The sequence below is a fragment of the Symsagittifera roscoffensis genome, unplaced genomic scaffold, assembly GCF_963678635.1.
Source record: "Symsagittifera roscoffensis unplaced genomic scaffold, txSymRosc1.1 SCAFFOLD_62, whole genome shotgun sequence".
In the NCBI taxonomy this organism is placed as follows: Eukaryota; Metazoa; Xenacoelomorpha; order Acoela; family Convolutidae; genus Symsagittifera; species Symsagittifera roscoffensis.
This window is the reverse complement of record NW_026970756.1, coordinates 141,606-167,500: the sequence shown is the minus strand read 5'-3', so window position 1 is coordinate 167,500 and position 25,895 is coordinate 141,606. Positions and strand designations below refer to the sequence as shown.

At 45.6% G+C, this 25,895-nt stretch overlaps 1 non-coding gene and 1 pseudogene across 1 annotated transcript in view; both read right to left on the bottom strand.

The window, feature by feature from the left end:
* LOC134855955 (large subunit ribosomal RNA) overlaps positions 1–1,571 on the bottom strand; it is a 3,517-nt gene extending 1,946 nt beyond the window's left edge. The window contains exon 1 of the ribosomal RNA XR_010164698.1: positions 1–1,571. This exon is cut by the window's left edge and continues 1,946 nt beyond it. This is a non-coding gene — a ribosomal RNA (large subunit ribosomal RNA).
* Positions 1,572–1,884: 313 nt separating this feature from the next.
* Positions 1,885–2,036, bottom strand: LOC134855949 (5.8S ribosomal RNA; annotated as a pseudogene).
* Positions 2,037–25,895: the final 23,859 nt, after the last annotated feature.

Here is a 25,895-nt window from a genome sequence, read left to right as displayed (position 1 = left end):
GTCCTCAAAGTTCTCATTTGAGTACTTGCTACTTCCACCAAGATCTGCTCCATTGGCCGCTTCGAGCATATACTCACGTATACACTTTTGCGCAACCAATGCGTCCTCCTACACATGAACATACTTTAAGACCAGTTCTAAACCAGTCTTAAGCATCCAGCCGAAGCCAGAATCTGATGTTCATGGTCAGGTATAGGCCACGAGCTCTAGCGCCATCCATTTTCAGGGCTGATTGATTCGGCAGGTGAGTTGTTACACATTCCTTAGCGGTTTTCAACTTCCATGACCACCGTCCTGCTGTCAATATCAATCAACACCTTTTGTGGTGACTCATGAGCAAGTAGTTAGGCGCCTTAACCCAACTTTTGGTTCATCCCACATCGCCGGTTCTGCTTACCAAAAGCGGCCCACAAAAAGCTCGCATTCAAAGTTTAAGTGCAATTAAGTCACAAGAACATCTCACCGATTTATAGTTTGAGAATAGGTGAAGGAAAAGTTTTCCCCCAGTCCTCTAATCATTCGCTTTAACCGATGAAATTGCACAGCGAAGATTTTTCAATCTTGCTTAAGCTTTTGCTATCCTGAGGGAAACTTCGGAGGAAACCAGCTACTAGATGGTTCGATTAGTCTTTCGCCCCTATGCTCAGGTCAGACGATCGATTTGCACGTCAGAACCGCTTCGGGCTTCCACCATGGTTTCCCGTGGCTTCACCCTGCCCAAGCATAGATCACCATCTTTCGGGTCGTGTGCTACTTGCTCTGGATCAGTCATGTTTTAGCAACATAACCGTCCGTGGTTGCGAGACATCGCTTTGACGCTCTCACCACAAAAGTTAATGCAACTCATAAAAGTTACACCGTTCACTTTCATTACGCGTGTACGCTTTCAAACAGCGACAGCACTTGCAAGCAACTCACACTCCTTGGTCCGTGTTTCAAGACGGGCTGTAGAGAGCATTGATTGGGATGTTAAGGTCAGACAGGCAAACAAAAGAGATAAAACTTTATCTCATTTAGTCAAGACACAACAAATTTGAAATCCGAAGAAAACAAATAGCTCGCATCTTTAACAATGATCACCAAAAGACTTTAACAACACTACCCGGTGGTCTAGAATCAAGTTCAAGACATTGGGCATGATAACGCTCACTCCAGTTCTCCTTCAACGGTTTCACGTACTTTTCACTCTCTCTTCAGAGTGCTTTTCAACTTTCCCTCACGGTACTTGTTTGCTATCGGTCTCGCTTTATAATTAGCTTTTGGAGAGACATATCTCCAGCTTCGAGTTGCACTTTCAAACAACTCTACTCATAGGAATGCGCCGTCGACAAGTTATAACAAGACTGTTACGGGATTTTTACCCTCTTTGATGCTATTTTCCAATAGACATCCAGTCAAGTCAACAAGCCAGGCAGCAAACCATACCGGACACCGAGGAGTGTTACCACTCCTCTTCCCGATGAGCTTTTCCCTGTTCATTCGCCATTACTAAGGGATTCTCGGTTGATTTCTTTTCCTCCCCTTACTGATATGCTTAAGTTCAGGGGGTTCTCTCGTCCAAATCAGGTTACGATTTAAAGGCACTCAAGCATCCATAAAACTACCGAAGTAGTAATGTGCAGGAGTTTATCACTCTAGCTTAGGCAAACTGAAGATCGAACACTGTTTAAACGCGCTCTCAATGCAATCACATGTATCACACCGGTACTACATCTGAACAGCTCTTTGATCAACAGAATACCCAAGTTTGAGCGACTTGATTTAAGTGTTCTAACCAATCCCGAAGGATCTCGTAGATACACCAGCAAAAGAACGGACCAATCCGAAGACAGATCGCTCTTACCCTCAGATTTCTCCAAAAGTAAGCGTTCAATCGATTTCAAATAACCCTGATTCGGACGCGATCAACAGCCGAAGCTGAGACCGCCTTTTGCGTTAGAGAGGTCAGTAAACAAATCTTGCGATTCTTACTGAATTAACACATATAGCTGTGCTCCTCCTCGTAAAGCGAGCCTAGTGATCCCCCGTTGAAGGTTGTTTTTCGACCATCTAGCACTGGTTTGATTTAGAACAAAGCCAACCGCAGTCGGACTTTGAGCTGTCTCGACCACCCTGTTTTTTTAGCATTTGGGCCTTCGCTTTCCTCAGTCTTTCTCTTACAACGGCAAACTGAAGATCGAACACTGTTTAAACGCGCTCTCAATGCAATCACATGTATCACACCGGTACTACATCTGAACAGCTCTTTGATCAACAGAATACCCAAGTTCGAGCGACTTGCTTAAGTGTTCTATCCAGTCCCTAAGGATCTGACAGATACACCAGTAAAAGAACCGGATCAATCCGAAGACTGATCACTCCTACGATCGGATTTCTCCAAAAGTAAGTGTTCACTCGATTAGAACAAAGCCAACCGCAGTCGGACTTTGAGCTGTCTGGACCACCCTGTTCTTAAGCATTTGGGCCTTCGCTTTCCTCAGTCTTTCTCTTACAACGGCAAACTGAAGATCGAACACTGTTTAAACGCGCTCTCAATGCAATCACATGTATCACACCGGTACTACATCTGAACAGCTCTTTGATCAACAGAATACCCAAGTTCGAGCGACTTGCTTAAGTGTTCTATCCAGTCCCTAAGGATCTGACAGATACACCAGTAAAAGAACCGGATCAATCCGAAGACTGATCACTCCTACGATCGGATTTCTCCAAAAGTAAGTGTTCACTCGATTAGAACAAAGCCAACCGCAGTCGGACTTTGAGCTGTCTGGACCACCCTGTTCTTAAGCATTTGGGCCTTCGCTTTCCTCAGTCTTTCTCTTACAACGGCAAACTGAAGATCGAACACTGTTTAAACGCTCTCTCAATGCAATCACATGTATCACACCGGTACTACATCTAAACAGCTCTTTGATCAACAGAATACCCAAGATCGAGCGACTTGCTTTAAGTGTTCTATCCAGTCCCTAAGGATCTGACAGATACACCAGTAAAAGAACCGGATCAATCCGAAGACTGATCACTCATACGATCGGATTTCTCCAAAAGTAAGTGTTCACTCGATTAGAACAAAGCCAACCGCAGTCGGACTTTGAGCTGTCTGGACCACCCTGTTCTTAAGCATTTGGGCCTTCGCTTTCCTCAGTCTTTCTCTTACAACGGCAAACTGAAGATCGAACACTGTTTAAACGCGCTCTCAATGCAATCACATGTATCACACCGGTACTACATCTGAACAGCTCTTTGATCAACAGAATACCCAAGTTTGAGTGACCTCCCATCATCAATGGGGGATTGCATTCCTATCTGACATCGGGGTCAACAGCATCAATATACTTGATACTGCCAATTTAAACCATTAAAGGCAATTTTCATGATGCAGATAGAGCAATTCAATCTACGCTTTAGGTCATCAATTGTAGCTTCGCATCCGCCTTCTCAGGCAGACGCTTGAAACCAGGGAACTGAACACACTGTTCCTCTCGTACTAAGTGTGATTACCCAAGCATAGATCACCCTGTTCTTAAGCATTCGGGCCTTCGCTTTCCTCAGTCTTTCTCTAACGAAAGCAAACTGAAAATCGTACACTGTTTAAACGACCATCAAACAAGCTTATCTAGGAGAAGTTACTCCTAAGCTACCATCTAAACAGCTTTTTGATCAACAGAATACCCAAGTTTGAGCGACTTCCTTTTGGCGTCAACAATGACGAGGCATTTGGCTACCTGCTTTTGGCGTCAACAATGACGAGGCATTTGGCTACCTGCTTTTGGCGTCAAAAATGACGAGGCATTTGGCTACCTGCTTTTGGCGTCAAAAATGACGAGGCATTTGGCTACCTGATTTTGGCGTCAACAATGACGAGACATTTGGCTACCTTCTCTCTTGCTATAATGCACCACTGACTCTCACTTGCTATCATCCACACCGAGCAAGCTACTTTGACTGGGAGCCCATCCCCAGTCTCAAGCTATCATGCACCACCGTTTTTCTTGCTAATGCACCACCATCATACTAAGGATCACCAACAAGGATCACCTTGAGTTAACCTAACTTGCATCAGGTCAACTCTCTTTGAATTATCTTTCGGGAATCTAAGGTGATCCATTAAGGACTACCTTGAGCCAATCTAACCTTAGCTAGACCAACTCTTAGATGAACCATGAAGGAACATCATGCTATCATGCACCACCGACTCTTCCTTGCTATTATCAACCACCGAGCAAGCTACTTTAACTGGGAGCCAATCCCCAGTCTCATGCACCACCGTCTCTCTTACTCACATGCACCACCGACTCTTCCTTGCTATTATCAACCACCGAGCAAGCTACTTTAACTGGGAGCCAATCCCCAGTCTCATGCACCACCGTCTCTCTTACTCTCATGCACCACCGACTCTTTCTTGCTATCATCAACCACCGAGCAAGCTACTTTGACTGGGAGCCAATCCCCAGTCTCATGCACCACCGTCTCTCTTACACTCATGCACCACCGACTCTTTCTTGATTATGCACCACCACCTTTCAGCAAAATCTCCAAAAAGATCTACTGCGTACCGGGTCATATTTAATGAGCTGACCGGCTCTTCGCTCAAACAGTGGCATTAGTCACTGATCCTTCCGCAGGTTCCCCTACGGAAACCTTGTTACGACTTTTACTTCCTCTAGACAATTAAGCTCGATCCGCTTCCACCTATTGCCAGGACCGAAGTCTCAGCGACGGGCTTCCGCAATTCTTGCTTAAACATCCAATCAGTAGTAGCGACGGGCGGTGTGTACAAAGGGCAGGGACGTAATCCCCAGTAGTTGTTGACTACCGAGTACTAGGAATTCCTGGTTCACGAATGCAAGTTACAACATTCGATCCCCTTCACGCTCATGAATTTTAGGTGATTACCCGGACCATATAGGCCAAGGTTATCCCTCAATTTAAATTCACCAGTGTAGCGCGCGTGCAGTCCAGGACATCTAAGGGCATCACAGACCTGTTATAGCCTCACTTCACTTGTGCTATTTAATTGCACATAGTACCTCTAAGAAGTAACCAATACTCTAACGAGAATGGCACTATTTAGATGATCAAGATCTCGTTCGTTATCGGAATTAACCAGACAGATCACTCCACTAACTAAGAACGGCCATGCACCACCGCCCATATAATCATGAAAGATCATCAATCTGTCAATCCTTAAGATGTCTGGACCTGGTGAGATTTCCCGTGTTGAGTCAAATTAAGCCGCAGGCTCCACTCCTGGTGGTGCCCTTCCGTCAATTCCTTTAAGTTTCGATTTTGCAACCATACTTCCCCCGGAACCAATAAACTTTGGTTTCCCGGTTAATTTCTTGCCAAGTCAGAAGAGACTTTGACAAATCGTAAGTTGGTATAGTTTATGGTTAGAATTACGAGGGTATCTAATCCTCTTCAATACTCTAACTTTCGTTCTTGATTAATGAAAACATTCTTGGCAAATGCTTTCGCAGTAGTTTGTCTTGCCACGATCCAAGAATTTCACCTCTAACGTAGCAATACAAATGCCCCCGGCTGTTCCTTTCAATCATTACCGCACTTTAGCCACCGGCATCAGTAAAACGCGGGTCATTCTCCATTATTCCATGCTTGATTATTCAATCCCAAAGGATGCTTTGAACACTCTAATTTTCTCAAAGTGAAAACACCGTTTCCACACCTCGTCACATTTAAGTGCAAGGTATTTCTTCGATGCGAAGGATGAGCGTAACGAGTGGAAAGCGTTAACTAACCACCATGTTACCGTTATACTCAAACAGATCCAACTATGAGCTTTTTAAACGCAGCAACTTTTGCATACGCTTGTAGAGGCTGGTATTACCGCGGCTGCTGGCACCAGACTTGCCCTCTACTCGATCATCAAAGGAGCTTTTGCATCCTTTCCATTCTGATTACAAACCATTAAGGCTCATATCATTATTTCTCGTCACTACCTCCTCGTGCGGAGAGTGGGTAATTTGCGTGCCTGCTGCCTTCCTTGGATGTGGTAGCCGTTTCTAAGGCTCCCTCTCCGGAATCGAACCCTGATTCCCCGTTAGCCGTCACAACCATGGTAGTCCGTTACACTACCATCATAGGTTGATAGCTCAGAAATTCGGAAGCTGCGTCCCCCGGCCTAAGCCATCTGGGATCTTTCAGTTACTTTGGATTCATCCGGTATGCGCCCGTACTTAGCAGGTCGCTCGGTGAATTCTTGTAAAAGTTCGCGACCGGAGTCACGCAATCTGCATGCATTAGCTGCAGGGTTACCGCAGTTATTCATCTGACAGGTAACTCAACTTTTAGATAGTAACTGATTTAATGAGCCATTCGCGGTTTCACTTTTGCAAGTTTCACTTACACATGCATGGCTTAGTCTTTCAGACAAGCATATGGCAACTGACAGGATCAATCAGTTTAAAGTACTTCGGAAGCTAGCTTTTTCAAACCGAACCCTGATTTGCAAGCTGCTACCTTTCCAGAAAGGCACACTAAGGTCAACCTTTCCCACGCACAAACTACTACTATCAGCATTTTAAACCTTCACGAGCTAAAGAAGTCTTGGACTCTAGAGGACTTAGGAAAGGCCGTCCTCTGACTAACTCAGTTAAACAGCATAGTTGTGCACCATTGGTACTGATACGGTAAACCATATCCAACTACACCTATAAGTAAGTCTTTCCTGGGGCACCAAGTCCAGGCTTATGCAAGCGCCACCAAGCACGTTTCTTTGAGACCAAGACGACTTCATCTCGACAGCTCACTTAGTTAAACAGCACGGTTGTTGCACCTCTGGTGCTGATACGGCTAACCATATCCAACCATACCTATAAGCAAGCTACTTTGACTGGGGCACCAAGTTCAGTCTCATGCAAGAGCCATCAAGCATGATTAGAACCTTCACGAGCTAAAGCAATCTTGGACTCTAGAGGACTTAGGAAACGCCGTCCTCTGACTAACTCAGTTAAACAGCATAGTTGTGCACCATTGGTACTGATACGGTAAACCATATCCAACTACACCTATAAGTAAGTCTTTCCTGGGGCACCAAGTCCAGGCTTATGCAAGCGCCACCAAGCACGTTTCTTTGAGACCAAGACGACTTCAACTCGACAGCTCACTTAGTTAAACAGCACGGTTGTTGCACCTCTGGTGCTGATACGGCTAACCATATCCAACCATACCTATAAGCAAGCTACTTTGACTGGGGCACCAAGTCCAGTCTCATGCAAGAGCCACCAAGCATGATTTGGTTTACACCGGTTCATAGTTATGCGCAGTACTTAGAAGCACCTTAGCTAAAGCCAATCCTTCTTTTCACAAACAGCTCAACGACTGATTGCTTCAATTTCAAGCTTTTCTTAGCCTTCTCGAGAAGAGACTTTGCTCAACTACACAAAGCCTTTAAGGCAGTTTTGGTTCTGCTTTCTAGTTATAAACTATCTGACCTTCGTTCTTTTCGAACCTTGGATGGTTCTCCTTACTGAGGCGAAATCGAGCGATGATACTTTACCAGTGGTCAAGTCTCATCAAATTACGCCTTTCTGATACGCTTTTGAGGTTAGGAAGTAAAAAAAAAATTTTCAAAAATTTTGAAATTTTTCAAAATTTTTTTGAAAATTCTCGCTACTACCCTCCCCCTATAAAACACAGAAATCTCCTAAATGAGTATTTCTGGGGAAAAATTTTTTTTTTTCAAATGCTCACCATTTGCTCAATTTTTGCTCAAAATAACTTTTGAAAACACGCCCGGAAAGCCCTGCCCATGTACTTTCCAACGCTTTTTACCCGAAGTAAATCGCACAATTTTTTGTTGACCAAAAATGCAAGAGACTGAAGTGAAATTTTTTTTTTTTTTTGAAAAAATAGCAAAAGTCAATTTTTAACTCGAGCTGGAACCTAAACTAATTTTAGTAAAAAAAATTGTAATATACCATTAGAAAGCTATGCTTAAGGGCTTTCCAGCGGTTATAATTATATTAAAATTGAACAATTTTTTGTTGCCCGAAATTTCATTCTTCTAAACTTCGTCACTTTTTGAGCTCAAAATTGCAGTTCAGCCAAAGCGCTATAACTTTTACACCACTGGTCCGATTGGACTGAGCTTTCTACACCAACTAGCCCTCACACAGAGCTCTCTACGCTAAAATTGAAAGTTAGCTGTGCGAGCACTCCTTCATGCCTAAACAGCTGTTTTTCTGCAATTTCGAGCTGAAAAATCGAATTACAGAGTTTACGGCTCGGGCCATAACTTTTGAACCACTGGTTGCACAGCTCCCATCTTTTTCATGCAGCTGACCATCAAGCATATCTAACTTCGCTAAAATTGAAAGTGAGCTGTGCGAGCACTCCTTCAAGCTCAAACAAGCGTTTTAGAGCCCTGAGACCCCCATTTTTCAGCTCAAAATAGGGGTCTTCCGCTTCGATCAGTCGCTCCTGCAGCTCAACCAAGGGTCGCGCAAGCTCATCTAAGGTGGTTCTAAGACCTATTTTTCACGAGGAAGCGAATGGGCTTATCCCGGAAGCTCTACGAGCAAGCTTTGTTAACTTTCAAGCCAACTGAAGCAACTTCGTCAGTTTTGGACCTCATTTTGAGCTTGTTTACGGCTCGGGTCATAACTTTTGAACCACTGGTCGCACAGCTCCCATCTTTTTCATGCAGCTGACCATCAAGCATATCTAACTTCGCTAAAATTGAAAGTGAGCTGTGCGAGCACTCCTTCAAGCTCAAACAAGCGTTTTAGAGCCCTGAGACCCCCATTTTTCAGCTCAAAATAGGGGTCTTCCGCTTCGATCAGTCGCTCCTGCAGCTCAACCAAGGGTCGCGCAAGCTCATCTAAGGTGGTTCTAAGACCTATTTTTCACGAGGAAGCGAATGGGCCTATCCCGGAAGCTCTACGAGCAAGCTTTGTTAACTTTCAAGCCAACTGAAGCAACTTCGTCAGTTTTGGACCTCATTTTGAGCTTGTTTACGGCTCGGGTCATAACTTTTGAACCACTGGTTGCACAGCTCCCATCTTTTTCATGCAGCTGACCATCAAGCATATCTAACTTCGCTAAAATTGAAAGTGAGCTGTGCGAGCACTCCTTCAAGCTCAAACAAGCGTTTTAGAGCCCTGAGACCCCCATTTTTCAGCTCAAAATAGGGGTCTTCCGCTTCGATCAGTCGCTCCTGCAGCTCAACCAAGGGTCGCGCAAGCTCATCTAAGGTGGTTCTAAGACCTATTTTTCACGAGGAAGCGAATGGGCCTATCCCGGAAGCTCTACGAGCAAGCTTTGTTAACTTTCAAGCCAACTGAAGCAACTTCGTCAGTTTTGGACCTCATTTTGAGCTTGTTTACGGCTCGGGTCATAACTTTTGAACCACTGGTCGCACAGCTCCCATCTTTTTCATGCAGCTGACCATCAAGCATATCTAACTTCGCTAAAATTGAAAGTGAGCTGTGCGAGCACTCCGTCAAGCTCAAACAAGCGTTTTAGAGCCCTGAGACCCCCATTTTTCAGCTCAAAATAGGGGTCTTCCGCTTCGATCAGTCGCTCCTGCAGCTCAACCAAGGGTCGCGCAAGCTCATCTAAGGTGGTTCTAAGACCTATTTTTCACGAGGAAGCGAATGGGCCTATCCCGGAAGCTCTACGAGCAAGCTTTGTTAACTTTCAAGCCAACTGAAGCAACTTCGTCAGTTTTGGACCTCATTTTGAGCTTGTTTACGGCTCGGGCCATAACTTTTGAACCACTGGTTGCACAGCTCCCATCTTTTTCATGCAGCTGACCATCAAGCATATCTAACTTCGCTAAAATTGAAAGTGAGCTGTGCGAGCACTCCTTCAAGCTCAAACAAGCGTTTTAGAGCCCTGAGACCCCCATTTTTCAGCTCAAAATAGGGGTCTTCCGCTTCGATCAGTCGCTCCTGCAGCTCAACCAAGGGTCGCGCAAGCTCATCTAAGGTGGTTCTAAGACCTATTTTTCACGAGGAAGCGAATGGGCTTATCCCGGAAGCTCTACGAGCAAGCTTTGTTAACTTTCAAGCCAACTGAAGCAACTTCGTCAGTTTTGGACCTCATTTTGAGCTTGTTTACGGCTCGGGTCATAACTTTTGAACCACTGGTCGCACAGCTCCCATCTTTTTCATGCAGCTGACCATCAAGCATATCTAACTTCGCTAAAATTGAAAGTGAGCTGTGCGAGCACTCCTTCAAGCTCAAACAAGCGTTTTAGAGCCCTGAGACCCCCATTTTTCAGCTCAAAATAGGGGTCTTCCGCTTCGATCAGTCGCTCCTGCAGCTCAACCAAGGGTCGCGCAAGCTCATCTAAGGTGGTTCTAAGACCTATTTTTCACGAGGAAGCGAATGGGCCTATCCCGGAAGCTCTACGAGCAAGCTTTGTTAACTTTCAAGCCAACTGAAGCAACTTCGTCAGTTTTGGACCTCATTTTGAGCTTGTTTACGGCTCGGGTCATAACTTTTGAACCACTGGTCGCACAGCTCCCATCTTTTTCATGCAGCTGACCATCAAGCATATCTAACTTCGCTAAAATTGAAAGTGAGCTGTGCGAGCACTCCTTCAAGCTCAAACAAGCGTTTTAGAGCCCTGAGACCCCCATTTTTCAGCTCAAAATAGGGGTCTTCCGCTTCGATCAGTCGCTCCTGCAGCTCAACCAAGGGTCGCGCAAGCTCATCTAAGGTGGTTCTAAGACCTATTTTTCACGAGGAAGCGAATGGGCCTATCCCGGAAGCTCTACGAGCAAGCTTTGTTAACTTTCAAGCCAACTGAAGCAACTTCGTCAGTTTTGGACCTCATTTTGAGCTTGTTTACGGCTCGGGTCATAACTTTTGAACCACTGGTCGCACAGCTCCCATCTTTTTCATGCAGCTGACCATCAAGCATATCTAACTTCGCTAAAATTGAAAGTGAGCTGTGCGAGCACTCCTTCAAGCTCAAACAAGCGTTTTAGAGCCCTGAGACCCCCATTTTTCAGCTCAAAATAGGGGTCTTCCGCTTCGATCAGTCGCTCCTGCAGCTCAACCAAGGGTCGCGCAAGCTCATCTAAGGTGGTTCTAAGACCTATTTTTCACGAGGAAGCGAATGGGCCTATCCCGGAAGCTCTACGAGCAAGCTTTGTTAACTTTCAAGCCAACTGAAGCAACTTCGTCAGTTTTGGACCTCATTTTGAGCTTGTTTACGGCTCGGGTCATAACTTTTGAACCACTGGTCGCACAGCTCCCATCTTTTTCATGCAGCTGACCATCAAGCATATCTAACTTCGCTAAAATTGAAAGTGAGCTGTGCGAGCACTCCTTCAAGCTCAAACAATCGTTTTAGAGCCCTGAGACCCCCATTTTTCAGCTCAAAATAGGGGTCTTCCGCTTCGATCAGTCGCTCCTGCAGCTCAACCAAGGGTCGCGCAAGCTCATCTAAGGTGGTTCTAAGACCTATTTTTCACGAGGAAGCGAATGGGCCTATCCCGGAAGCTCTACGAGCAAGCTTTGTTAACTTTCAAGCCAACTGAAGCAACTTCGTCAGTTTTGGACCTCATTTTGAGCTTGTTTACGGCTCGGGTCATAACTTTTGAACCACTGGTCGCACAGCTCCCATCTTTTTCATGCAGCTGACCATCAAGCATATCTAACTTCGCTAAAATTGAAAGTGAGCTGTGCGAGCACTCCTTCAAGCTCAAACAAGCGTTTTAGAGCCCTGAGACCCCCATTTTTCAGCTCAAAATAGGGGTCTTCCGCTTCGATCAGTCGCTCCTGCAGCTCAACCAAGGGTCGCGCAAGCTCATCTAAGGTGGTTCTAAGACCTATTTTTCACGAGGAAGCGAATGGGCCTATCCCGGAAGCTCTACGAGCAAGCTTTGTTAACTTTCAAGCCAACTGAAGCAACTTCGTCAGTTTTGGACCTCATTTTGAGCTTGTTTACGGCTCGGGTCATAACTTTTGAACCACTGGTCGCACAGCTCCCATCTTTTTCATGCAGCTGACCATCAAGCATATCTAACTTCGCTAAAATTGAAAGTGAGCTGTGCGAGCACTCCGTCAAGCTCAAACAAGCGTTTTAGAGCCCTGAGACCCCCATTTTTCAGCTCAAAATAGGGGTCTTCCGCTTCGATCAGTCGCTCCTGCAGCTCAACCAAGGGTCGCGCAAGCTCATCTAAGGTGGTTCTAAGACCTATTTTTCACGAGGAAGCGAATGGGCCTATCCCGGAAGCTCTACGAGCAAGCTTTGTTAACTTTCAAGCCAACTGAAGCAACTTCGTCAGTTTTGGACCTCATTTTGAGCTTGTTTACGGCTCGGGCCATAACTTTTGAACCACTGGTTGCACAGCTCCCATCTTTTTCATGCAGCTGACCATCAAGCATATCTAACTTCGCTAAAATTGAAAGTGAGCTGTGCGAGCACTCCTTCAAGCTCAAACAAGCGTTTTAGAGCCCTGAGACCCCCATTTTTCAGCTCAAAATAGGGGTCTTCCGCTTCGATCAGTCGCTCCTGCAGCTCAACCAAGGGTCGCGCAAGCTCATCTAAGGTGGTTCTAAGACCTATTTTTCACGAGGAAGCGAATGGGCCTATCCCGGAAGCTCTACGAGCAAGCTTTGTTAACTTTCAAGCCAACTGAAGCAACTTCGTCAGTTTTGGACCTCATTTTGAGCTTGTTTACGGCTCGGGTCATAACTTTTGAACCACTGGTCGCACAGCTCCCATCTTTTTCATGCAGCTGACCATCAAGCATATCTAACTTCGCTAAAATTGAAAGTGAGCTGTGCGAGCACTCCTTCAAGCTCAAACAAGCGTTTTAGAGCCCTGAGACCCCCATTTTTCAGCTCAAAATAGGGGTCTTCCGCTTCGATCAGTCGCTCCTGCAGCTCAACCAAGGGTCGCGCAAGCTCATCTAAGGTGGTTCTAAGACCTATTTTTCACGAGGAAGCGAATGGGCTTATCCCGGAAGCTCTACGAGCAAGCTTTGTTAACTTTCAAGCCAACTGAAGCAACTTCGTCAGTTTTGGACCTCATTTTGAGCTTGTTGACGGCTCGGGTCATAACTTTTGAACCACTGGTCGCACAGCTCCCATCTTTTTCATGCAGCTGACCATCAAGCATATCTAACTTCGCTAAAATTGAAAGTGAGCTGTGCGAGCACTCCTTCAAGCTCAAACAATCGTTTTAGAGCCCTGAGACCCCCATTTTTCAGCTCAAAATAGGGGTCTTCCGCTTCGATCAGTCGCTCCTGCAGCTCAACCAAGGGTCGCGCAAGCTCATCTAAGGTGGTTCTAAGACCTATTTTTCACGAGGAAGCGAATGGGCCTATCCCGGAAGCTCTACGAGCAAGCTTTGTTAACTTTCAAGCCAACTGAAGCAACTTCGTCAGTTTTGGACCTCATTTTGAGCTTGTTTACGGCTCGGGTCATAACTTTTGAACCACTGGTCGCACAGCTCCCATCTTTTTCATGCAGCTGACCATCAAGCATATCTAACTTCGCTAAAATTAAAAGTGAGCTGTGCGAGCACTCCTTCAAGCTCAAACAAGCGTTTTAGAGCCCTGAGACCCCCATTTTTCAGCTCAAAATAGGGGTCTTCCGCTTCGATCAGTCGCTCCTGCAGCTCAACCAAGGGTCGCGCAAGCTCATCTAAGGTGGTTCTAAGACCTATTTTTCACGAGGAAGCGAATGGGCTTATCCCGGAAGCTCTACGAGCAAGCTTTGTTAACTTTCAAGCCAACTGAAGCAACTTCGTCAGTTTTGGACCTCATTTTGAGCTTGTTTACGGCTCGGGTCATAACTTTTGAACCACTGGTCGCACAGCTCCCATCTTTTTCATGCAGCTGACCATCAAGCATATCTAACTTCGCTAAAATTGAAAGTGAGCTGTGCGAGCACTCCTTCAAGCTCAAACAAGCGTTTTAGAGCCCTGAGACCCCCATTTTTCAGCTCAAAATAGGGGTCTTCCGCTTCGATCAGTCGCTCCTGCAGCTCAACCAAGGGTCGCGCAAGCTCATCTAAGGTGGTTCTAAGACCTATTTTTCACGAGGAAGCGAATGGGCTTATCCCGGAAGCTCTACGAGCAAGCTTTGTTAACTTTCAAGCCAACTGAAGCAACTTCGTCAGTTTTGGACCTCATTTTGAGCTTGTTTACGGCTCGGGTCATAACTTTTGAACCACTGGTCGCACAGCTCCCATCTTTTTCATGCAGCTGACCATCAAGCATATCTAACTTCGCTAAAATTGAAAGTGAGCTGTGCGAGCACTCCTTCAAGCTCAAACAAGCGTTTTAGAGCCCTGAGACCCCCATTTTTCAGCTCAAAATAGGGGTCTTCCGCTTCGATCAGTCGCTCCTGCAGCTCAACCAAGGGTCGCGCAAGCTCATCTAAGGTGGTTCTAAGACCTATTTTTCACGAGGAAGCGAATGGGCCTATCCCGGAAGCTCTACGAGCAAGCTTTGTTAACTTTCAAGCCAACTGAAGCAACTTCGTCAGTTTTGGACCTCATTTTGAGCTTGTTTACGGCTCGGGTCATAACTTTTGAACCACTGGTCGCACAGCTCCCATCTTTTTCATGCAGCTGACCATCAAGCATATCTAACTTCGCTAAAATTGAAAGTGAGCTGTGCGAGCACTCCTTCAAGCTCAAACAAGCGTTTTAGAGCCCTGAGACCCCCATTTTTCAGCTCAAAATAGGGGTCTTCCGCTTCGATCAGTCGCTCCTGCAGCTCAACCAAGGGTCGCGCAAGCTCATCTAAGGTGGTTCTAAGACCTATTTTTCACGAGGAAGCGAATGGGCCTATCCCGGAAGCTCTACGAGCAAGCTTTGTTAACTTTCAAGCCAACTGAAGCAACTTCGTCAGTTTTGGACCTCATTTTGAGCTTGTTTACGGCTCGGGTCATAACTTTTGAACCACTGGTCGCACAGCTCCCATCTTTTTCATGCAGCTGACCATCAAGCATATCTAACTTCGCTAAAATTGAAAGTGAGCTGTGCGAGCACTCCTTCAAGCTCAAACAAGCGTTTTAGAGCCCTGAGACCCCCATTTTTCAGCTCAAAATAGGGGTCTTCCGCTTCGATCAGTCGCTCCTGCAGCTCAACCAAGGGTCGCGCAAGCTCATCTAAGGTGGTTCTAAGACCTATTTTTCACGAGGAAGCGAATGGGCCTATCCCGGAAGCTCTACGAGCAAGCTTTGTTAACTTTCAAGCCAACTGAAGCAACTTCGTCAGTTTTGGACCTCATTTTGAGCTTGTTTACGGATCGGGTCATAACTTTTGAACCACTGGTCGCACAGCTCCCATCTTTTTCATGCAGCTGACCATCAAGCATATCTAACTTCGCTAAAATTGAAAGTGAGCTGTGCGAGCACTCCTTCAAGCTCAAACAAGCGTTTTAGAGCCCTGAGACCCCCATTTTTCAGCTCAAAATAGGGGTCTTCCGCTTCGATCAGTCGCTCCTGCAGCTCAACCAAGGGTCGCGCAAGCTCATCTAAGGTGGTTCTAAGACCTATTTTTCACGAGGAAGCGAATGGGCCTATCCCGGAAGCTCTACGAGCAAGCTTTGTTAACTTTCAAGCCAACTGAAGCAACTTCGTCAGTTTTGGACCTCATTTTGAGCTTGTTTACGGCTCGGGTCATAACTTTTGAACCACTGGTCGCACAGCTCCCATCTTTTTCATGCAGCTGACCATCAAGCATATCTAACTTCGCAAAAATTGAAAGTGAGCTGTGCGAGCACTCCTTCAAGCTCAAACAAGCGTTTTAGAGCCCTGAGACCCCCATTTTTCAGCTCAAAATAGGGGTCTTCCGCTTCGATCAGTCGCTCCTGCAGCTCAACCAAGGGTCGCGCAAGCTCATCTAAGGTGGTTCTAAGACCTATTTTTCACGAGGAAGCGAATGGGCTTATCCCGGAAGCTCTACGAGCAAGCTTTGTTAACTTTCAAGCCAACTGAAGCAACTTCGTCAGTTTTGGACCTCATTTTGAGCTTGTTTACGGCTCGGGTCATAACTTTTGAACCACTGGTCGCACAGCTCCCATCTTTTTCATGCAGCTGACCATCAAGCATATCTAACTTCGCTAAAATTGAAAGTGAGCTGTGCGAGCACTCCTTCAAGCTCAAACAAGCGTTTTAGAGCCCTGAGACCCCCATTTTTCAGCTCAAAATAGGGGTCTTCCGCTTCGATCAGTCGCTCCTGCAGCTCAACCAAGGGTCGCGCAAGCTCATCTAAGGTGGTTCTAAGACCTATTTTTCACGAGGAAGCGAATGGGCCTATCCCGGAAGCTCTACGAGCAAGCTTTGTTAACTTTCAAGCCAACTGAAGCAACTTCGTCAGTTTTGGACCTCATTTTGAGCTTGTTTACGGCTCGGGTCATAACTTTTGAACCACTGGTCGCACAGCTCCCATCTTTTTCATGCAGCTGACCATCAAGCATATCTAACTTCGCTAAAATTGAAAGTGAGCTGTGCGAGCACTCCTTCAAGCTCAAACAAGCGTTTTAGAGCCCTGAGACCCCCATTTTTCAGCTCAAAATAGGGGTCTTCCGCTTCGATCAGTCGCTCCTGCAGCTCAACCAAGGGTCGCGCAAGCTCATCTAAGGTGGTTCTAAGACCTATTTTTCACGAGGAAGCGAATGGGCTTATCCCGGAAGCTCTACGAGCAAGCTTTGTTAACTTTCAAGCCAACTGAAGCAACTTCGTCAGTTTTGGACCTCATTTTGAGCTTGTTTACGGCTCGGGTCATAACTTTTGAACCACTGGTCGCACAGCTCCCATCTTTTTCATGCAGCTGACCATCAAGCATATCTAACTTCGCTAAAATTGAAAGTGAGCTGTGCGAGCACTCCTTCAAGCTCAAACAAGCGTTTTAGAGCCCTGAGACCCCCATTTTTCAGCTCAAAATAGGGGTCTTCCGCTTCGATCAGTCGCTCCTGCAGCTCAACCAAGGGTCGCGCAAGCTCATCTAAGGTGGTTCTAAGACCTATTTTTCACGAGGAAGCGAATGGGCCTATCCCGGAAGCTCTACGAGCAAGCTTTGTTATTTTTCAAGCCAACTGAAGCAACTTCGTCAGTTTTGGACCTCATTTTGAGCTTGTTTACGGCTCGGGTCATAACTTTTGAACCACTGGTCGCACAGCTCCCATCTTTTTCATGCAGCTGACCATCAAGCATATCTAACTTCGCTAAAATTGAAAGTGAGCTGTGCGAGCACTCCTTTAAGCTCAAACAAGCGTTTTAGAGCCCTGAGACCCCCATTTTTCAGCTCAAAATAGGGGTCTTCCGCTTCGATCAGTCGCTCCTGCAGCTCAACCAAGGGTCGCGCAAGCTCATCTAAGGTGGTTCTAAGACCTATTTTTCACGAGGAAGCGAATGGGCCTATCCCGGAAGCTCTACGAGCAAGCTTTGTTAACTTTCAAGCCAACTGAAGCAACTTCGTCAGTTTTGGACCTCATTTTGAGCTTGTTTACGGCTCGGGTCATAACTTTTGAACCACTGGTCGCACAGCTCCCATCTTTTTCATGCAGCTGACCATTAAGCATATCTAACTTCGCTAAAATTGAAAATGAGCTGTGCGAGCACTCCTTCAAGCTCAAACAAGCGTTTTAGAGCCCTGAGACCCCCATTTTTCAGCTCAAAATAGGGGTCTTCCGCTTCGATCAGTCGCTCCTGCAGCTCAACCAAGGGTCGCGCAAGCTCATCTAAGGTGGTTCTAAGACCTATTTTTCACGAGGACGCGAATGGGCCTATCCCGGAAGCTCTACGAGCAAGCTTTGTTAACTTTCAAGCCAACTGAAGCAACTTCGTCAGTTTTGGACCTCATTTTGAGCTTGTTTACGGCTCGGGTCATAACTTTTGAACCACTGGTCGCACAGCTCCCATCTTTTTCATGCAGCTGACCATCAAGCATATCTAACTTCGCTAAAATTAAAAGTGAGCTGTGCGAGCACTCCTTCAAGCTCAAACAAGCGTTTTAGAGCCCTGAGACCCCCATTTTTCAGCTCAAAATAGGGGTCTTCCGCTTCGATCAGTCGCTCCTGCAGCTCAACCAAGGGTCGCGCAAGCTCATCTAAGGTGGTTCTAAGACCTATTTTTCACGAGGAAGCGAATGGGCTTATCCCGGAAGCTCTACGAGCAAGCTTTGTTAACTTTCAAGCCAACTGAAGCAACTTCGTCAGTTTTGGACCTCATTTTGAGCTTGTTTACGGCTCGGGTCATAACTTTTGAACCACTGGTCGCACAGCTCCCATCTTTTTCATGCAGCTGACCATCAAGCATATCTAACTTCGCTAAAATTGAAAGTGAGCTGTGCGAGCACTCCTTTAAGCTCAAACAAGCGTTTTAGAGCCCTGAGACCCCCATTTTTCAGCTCAAAATAGGGGTCTTCCGCTTCGATCAGTCGCTCCTGCAGCTCAACCAAGGGTCGCGCAAGCTCATCTAAGGTGGTTCTAAGACCTATTTTTCACGAGGAAGCGAATGGGCCTATCTCGGAAGCTCTACGAGCAAGCTTTGTTAACTTTCAAGCCAACTGAAGCAACTTCGTCAGTTTTGGACCTCATTTTGAGCTTGTTTACGGCTCGGGTCATAACTTTTGAACCACTGGTCGCACAGCTCCCATCTTTTTCATGCAGCTGACCATCAAGCATATCTAACTTCGCTAAAATTGAAAGTGAGCTGTGCGAGCACTCCTTCAATCTCAAACAAGCGTTTTAGAGCCCTGAGACCCCCATTTTTCAGCTCAAAATAGGGGTCTTCCGCTTCGATCAGTCGCTCCTGCAGCTCAACCAAGGGTCGCGCAAGCTCATCTAAGGTGGTTCTAAGACCTATTTTTCACGAGGAAGCGAATGGGCTTATCCCGGAAGCTCTACGAGCAAGCTTTGTTAACTTTCAAGCCAACTGAAGCAACTTCGTCAGTTTTGGACCTCATTTTGAGCTTGTTTACGGCTCGGGTCATAACTTTTGAACCACTGGTCGCACAGCTCCCATCTTTTTCATGCAGCTGACCATCAAGCATATCTAACTTCGCTAAAATTGAAAGTGAGCTGTGCGAGCACTCCTTTAAGCTCAAACAAGCGTTTTAGAGCCCTGAGACCCCCATTTTTCAGCTCAAAATAGGGGTCTTCCGCTTCGATCAGTCGCTCCTGCAGCTCAACCAAGGGTCGCGCAAGCTCATCTAAGGTGGTTCTAAGACCTATTTTTCACGAGGAAGCGAATGGGCCTATCTCGGAAGCTCTACGAGCAAGCTTTGTTAACTTTCAAGCCAACTGAAGCAACTTCGTCAGTTTTGGACCTCATTTTGAGCTTGTTTACGGCTCGGGTCATAACTTTTGAACCACTGGTCGCACAGCTCCCATCTTCTTCATGCAGCTGACCATCAAGCATATCTAACTTCGCTAAAATTGAAAGTGAGCTGTGCGAGCACTCCTTCAAGCTCAAACAAGCGTTTTAGAGCCCTGAGACCCCCATTTTTCAGCTCAAAATAGGGGTCTTCCGCTTCGATCAGTCGCTCCTGCAGCTCAACCAAGGGTCGCGCAAGCTCATCTAAGGTGGTTCTAAGACCTATTTTTCACGAGGAAGCGAATGGGCTTATCCCGGAAGCTCTACGAGCAAGCTTTGTTAACTTTCAAGCCAACTGAAGCAACTTCGTCAGTTTTGGACCTCATTTTGAGCTTGTTTACGGCTCGGGTCATAACTTTTGAACCACTGGTCGCACAGCTCCCATCTTTTTCATGCAGCTGACCATCAAGCATATCTAACTTCGCTAAAATTGAAAGTGAGCTGTGCGAGCACTCTTTCAAGCTCAAACAAGCGTTTTAGAGCCCTGAGACCCCCATTTTTCAGCTCAAAATAGGGGTCTTCCGCTTCGATCAGTCGCTCCTGCAGCTCAACCAAGGGTCGCGCAAGCTCATCTAAGGTGGTTCTAAGACCTATTTTTCACGAGGAAGCGAATGGGCTTATCCCGGAAGCTCTACGAGCAAGCTTTGTTAACTTTCAAGCCAACTGAAGCAACTTCGTCAGTTTTGGACCTCATTTTGAGCTTGTTTACGGCTCGGGTCATAACTTTTGAACCACTGGTCGCACAGCTCCCATCTTTTTCATGCAGCTGACCATCAAGCATATCTAACTTCGCTAAAATTGAAAGTGAGCTGTGCGAGCACTCCTTCAAGCTCAAACAAGCGTTTTAGAGCCCTGAGACCCCCATTTTTCAGCTCAAAATAGGGGTCTTCCGCTTCGATCAGTCGCTCCTGCAGCTCAACCAAGGGTCGCGCAAGCTCATCTAAGGTGGTTCTAAGACCTATTTTTCACGAGGAAGCGAATGGGCCTATCCCGGAAGCTCTACGAGCAAGCTTTGTTAACTTTCAAGCCAACTGAAGCAACTTCGTCAGTTTTGGACCTCATTTTGAGCTTGTTTACGGCTCGGGTCATAACTTTTGAACCACTGGTCGCACAGCTCCCATCTTTTTCATGCAGCTGACCATCAAGCATATCTAACTTCGCTAAAATTGAAAGTGAGCTGTGCGAGCACTCCTTCAAGCTCAAACAAGCGTTTTAGAGCCCTGAGACCCCCATTTTTCAGCTCAAAATAGGGGTCTTCCGCTTCGATCAGTCGCTCCTGCAGCTCAACCAAGGGTCGCGCAAGCTCATCTAAGGTGGTTCTAAGACCTATTTTTCACGAGGAAGCGAATGGGCCTATCTCGGAAGCTCTACGAGCAAGCTTTGTTAACTTTCAAGCCAACTGAAGCAACTTCGTCAGTTTTGGACCTCATTTTGAGCTTGTTTACGGCTCGGGTCATAACTTTTGAACCACTGGTCGCACAGCTCCCATCTTTTTCATGCAGCTGACCATCAAGCATATCTAACTTCGCTAAAATTGAAAGTGAGCTGTGCGAGCACTCCTTCAAGCTCAAACAAGCGTTTTAGAGCCCTGAGACCCCCATTTTTCAGCTCAAAATAGGGGTCTTCCGCTTCGATCAGTCGCTCCTGCAGCTCAACCAAGGGTCGCGCAAGCTCATCTAAGGTGGTTCTAAGACCTATTTTTCACGAGGAAGCGAATGGGCTTATCCCGGAAGCTCTACGAGCAAGCTTTGTTAACTTTCAAGCCAACTGAAGCAACTTCGTCAGTTTTGGACCTCATTTTGAGCTTGTTTACGGCTCGGGTCATAACTTTTGAACCACTGGTCGCACAGCTCCCATCTTTTTCATGCAGCTGACCATCAAGCATATCTAACTTCGCTAAAATTGAAAGTGAGCTGTGCGAGCACTCCTTCAAGCTCAAACAAGCGTTTTAGAGCCCTGAGACCCCCATTTTTCAGCTCAAAATAGGGGTCTTCCGCTTCGATCAGTCGCTCCTGCAGCTCAACCAAGGGTCGCGCAAGCTCATCTAAGGTGGTTCTAAGACCTATTTTTCACGAGGAAGCGAATGGGCCTATCCCGGAAGCTCTACGAGCAAGCTTTGCTAACTTTCAAGTCAACTGAAGCAACTTCGTCAGTTTTGGACCTCATTTTGAGCTTGTTTACGGCTCGGGTCATAACTTTTGAACCACTGGTCGCTCAGCTCCCATCTTTTTCATGCAGCTGACCATCAAGCATATCTAACTTCGCTAAAATTGAAAGTGAGCTGTGCGAGCACTCCTTCAAGCTCAAACAAGCGTTTTAGAGCCCTGAGACCCCCATTTTTCAGCTCAAAATAGGGGTCTTCCGCTTCGATCAGTCGCTCCTGCAGCTCAACCAAGGGTCGCGCAAGCTCATCTAAGGTGGTTCTAAGACCTATTTTTCACGAGGAAGCGAATGGGCTTATCCCGGAAGCTCTACGAGCAAGCTTTGTTAACTTTCAAGCCAACTGAAGCAACTTCGTCAGTTTTGGACCTCATTTTGAGCTTGTTTACGGCTCGGGTCATAACTTTTGAACCACTGGTCGCACAGCTCCCATCTTTTTCATGCAGCTGACCATCAAGCATATCTAACTTCGCTAAAATTGAAAGTGAGCTGTGCGAGCACTCCTTCAAGCTCAAACAAGCGTTTTAGAGCCCTGAGACCCCCATTTTTCAGCTCAAAATAGGGGTCTTCCGCTTCGATCAGTCGCTCCTGCAGCTCAACCAAGGGTCGCGCAAGCTCATCTAAGGTGGTTCTAAGACCTATTTTTCACGAGGAAGCGAATGGGCTTATCCCGGAAGCTCTACGAGCAAGCTTTGTTAACTTTCAAGCCAACTGAAGCAACTTCGTCAGTTTTGGACCTCATTTTGAGCTTGTTTACGGCTCGGGTCATAACTTTTGAACCACTGGTCGCACAGCTCCCATCTTTTTCATGCAGCTGACCATCAAGCATATCTAACTTCGCTAAAATTGAAAGTGAGCTGTGCGAGCACTCCTTTAAGCTCAAACAAGCGTTTTAGAGCCCTGAGACCCCCATTTTTCAGCTCAAAATAGGGGTCTTCCGCTTCGATCAGTCGCTCCTGCAGCTCAACCAAGGGTCGCGCAAGCTCATCTAAGGTGGTTCTAAGACCTATTTTTCACGAGGAAGCGAATGGGCCTATCCCGGAAGCTCTACGAGCAAGCTTTGTTAACTTTCAAGCCAACTGAAGCAACTTCGTCAGTTTTGGACCTCATTTTGAGCTTGTTTACGGCTCGGGTCATAACTTTTGAACCACTAGTCGCACAGCTCCCATCTTTTTCATGCAGCTGACCATCAAGCATATTGACAAAATTTGACTCCTAAATGAGTATTACTGGCACAAAAGAGTTAAAAAAAAAAAAAAAAAAAAAAAAAAAAAGCTAGGTGTAGTAACATTGTTACTGGTGCTTATTCAATCTTTTCTTCCTTCTCTTCACTGGTTCATCTCTTTAACACTGCCCAGCTTTTAGCTCGTGAAAGAGCTCAGACCGACTGCTACTGCTGATAGTTAACTCCTAAAGCAGTTCTTCTAGGTACTAGCGTTAGTTAGTACCTACTTGCTTTCTGATCGGTCAGTGTCTTTAATTGGAATGAAGCCCAGGCAGAAGTAGGCCTCCGAGCATCCTGGTGCTCTCCCAGTTTCTGACGTTGGGACTTCGCTGAAATTCGTTTACTTGCTACTTAACCGTCTTTCGGCTATCTTTCGGGTACTTGCTACTTTTACTTGACCGTACATCGTCACCGCCTTGAGTCAAGCTAACTTACTTAACTTAACTAAGTTAACTTGACTGACTTGCTTGAGTCTAAGCAACTCTAATCAAGCCTTCTTTCGGGAATCTGACTCTCTCTTAATATGATGCACCACAGGGCAAGGTACTTTGACTGGGAGCCAATCCCCAGTCTCATGCTATCATGCACCACCGTCTCTCTTGCCATCATGGACTTTCTAAGGATCACCATGAAGGATCACCTTGAGTCAACCTAACTTGCATCAGGTTAACTCTCTTTAAACCATCTTTCGGGAATCTAAGGTGATCCATTACGGACTACCTTGAGCTAATCTAACCTTAGTTAGATCAACTCTAGATGGACCATCTTAGATGGACCATCTATCAAAGGATCACCAAGAAGGATCACCTTGAGTCAACCTAACTTGCATCAGGTTAACTCTCTTTAAACCATCTTTCGGGAATCTGAGGTGATCCATTAAGGACTACCTTGAGCTAATCTAACCTTAGTTAGATCAACTCTTAGATGGACCATCTTAGATGGACCATCTATCAAAGGATCACCAAGAAGGATCACCTTGAGTCAACCTAACTTGCATCAGGTCAACTCTCTTTAAACCATCTTTCGGGAATCTAAGGTGATCCATTAAGGACTACCTTGAGCTAATCTAACCTTAGTTAGATCAACTCTTAGATGGACCATCTTAGATGGACCATCTATCAAAGGATCACCAAGAAGGATCACCTTGAGTCAACCTAACTTGCATCAGGTCAACTCTCTTTAAACCATCTTTCGGGAATCTAAGGTGATCCATTAAGGACTACCTTGAGCTAATCTAACCTTAGTTAGATCAACTCTAGATGGACCATCTTAGATGGACCATCTATCAAAGGATCACCAAGAAGGATCACCTTGAGTCAACCTAACTTGCATCAGGTTAACTCTCTTTAAACCATCTTTCGGGAATCTGAGGTGATCCATTAAGGACTACCTTGAGCTAATCTAATCTTAGTTAGATCAACTCTTAGATGGACCATCTTAGATGGACCATCTATCAAAGGATCACCAAGAAGGATCACCTTGAGTCAACCTAACTTGCATCAGGTCAACTCTCTTTAAACCATCTTTCGGGAATCTAAGGTGATCCATTAAGGACTACCTTGAGCTAATCTAACCTTAGTTAGATCAACTCTTAGATGGACCATCTTAGATGGACCATCTATCAAAGGATCACCAAGAAGGATCACCTTGAGTCAACCTAACTTGCATCAGGTCAACTCTCTTTAAACCATCTTTCGGGAATCTAAGGTGATCCATTAAGGACTACCTTGAGCTAATCTAACCTTAGTTAGATCAACTCTAGATGGACCATCTTAGATGGACCATCTATCAAAGGATCACCAAGAAGGATCACATTGAGTCAACCTAACTTGCATCAGGTTAACTCTCTTTAAACCATCTTTCGGGAATCTGAGGTGATCCATTAAGGACTACCTTGAGCTAATCTAACCTTAGTTAGATCAACTCTTAGATGGACCATCTTAGATGGACCATCTATCAAAGGATCATCAAGAAGGATCACCTTGAGTCAACCTAACTTGCATCAGGTCAACTCTCTTTAAACCATCTTTCGGGAATCTAAGGTGATCCATTAAGGACTACCTTGAGCTAATCTAACCTTAGTTAGATCAACTCTTAGATGGACCATCTTAGATGGACCATCTATCAAAGGATCACCAAGAAGGATCACCTTGAGTCAACCTAACTTGCATCAGGTCAACTCTCTTTAAACCATCTTTCGGGAATCTAAGGTGATCCATTAAGGACTACCTTGAGCTAATCTAACCTTAGTTAGATCAACTCTAGATGGACCATCTTAGATGGACCATCTATCAAAGGATCACCAAGAAGGATCACCTTGAGTCAACCTAACTTGCATCAGGTTAACTCTCTTTAAACCATCTTTCGGGAATCTGAGGTGATCCATTAAGGACTACCTTGAGCTAATCTAACCTTAGTTAGATCAACTCTTAGATGGACCATCTTAGATGGACCATCTATCAAAGGATCACCAAGAAGGATCACCTTGAGTCAACCTAACTTGCATCAGGTCAACTCTCTTTAAACCATCTTTCGGGAATCTAAGGTGATCCATTAAGGACTACCTTGAGCTAATCTAACCTTAGTTAGATCAACTCTTAGATGGACCATCTTAGATGGACCATCTATCAAAGGATCACCAAGAAGGATCACCTTGAGTCAACCTAACTTGCATCATGTCAACTCTCTTTAAACCATCTTTCGGGAATCTAAGGTGATCCATTAAGGACTACCTTGAGCTAATCTAACCTTAGTTAGATCAACTCTAGATGGACCATCTTAGATGGACCATCTATCAAAGGATCACCAAGAAGGATCACCTTGAGTCAACCTAACTTGCATCAGGTTAACTCTCTTTAAACCATCTTTCGGGAATCTGAGGTGATCCATTAAGGACTACCTTGAGCTAATCTAACCTTAGTTAGATCAACTCTTAGATGGACCATCTTAGATGGACCATCTATCAAAGGATCACCAAGAAGGATCACCTTGAGTCAACCTAACTTGCATCAGGTCAACTCTCTTTAAACCATCTTTCGGGAATCTAAGGTGATCCATTAAGGACTACCTTGAGCTAATCTAACCTTAGTTAGATCAACTCTAGATGGACCATCTTAGATGGACCATCTATCAAAGGATCACCAAGAAGGATCACCTTGAGTCAACCTAACTTGCATCAGGTTAACTCTCTTTAAACCATC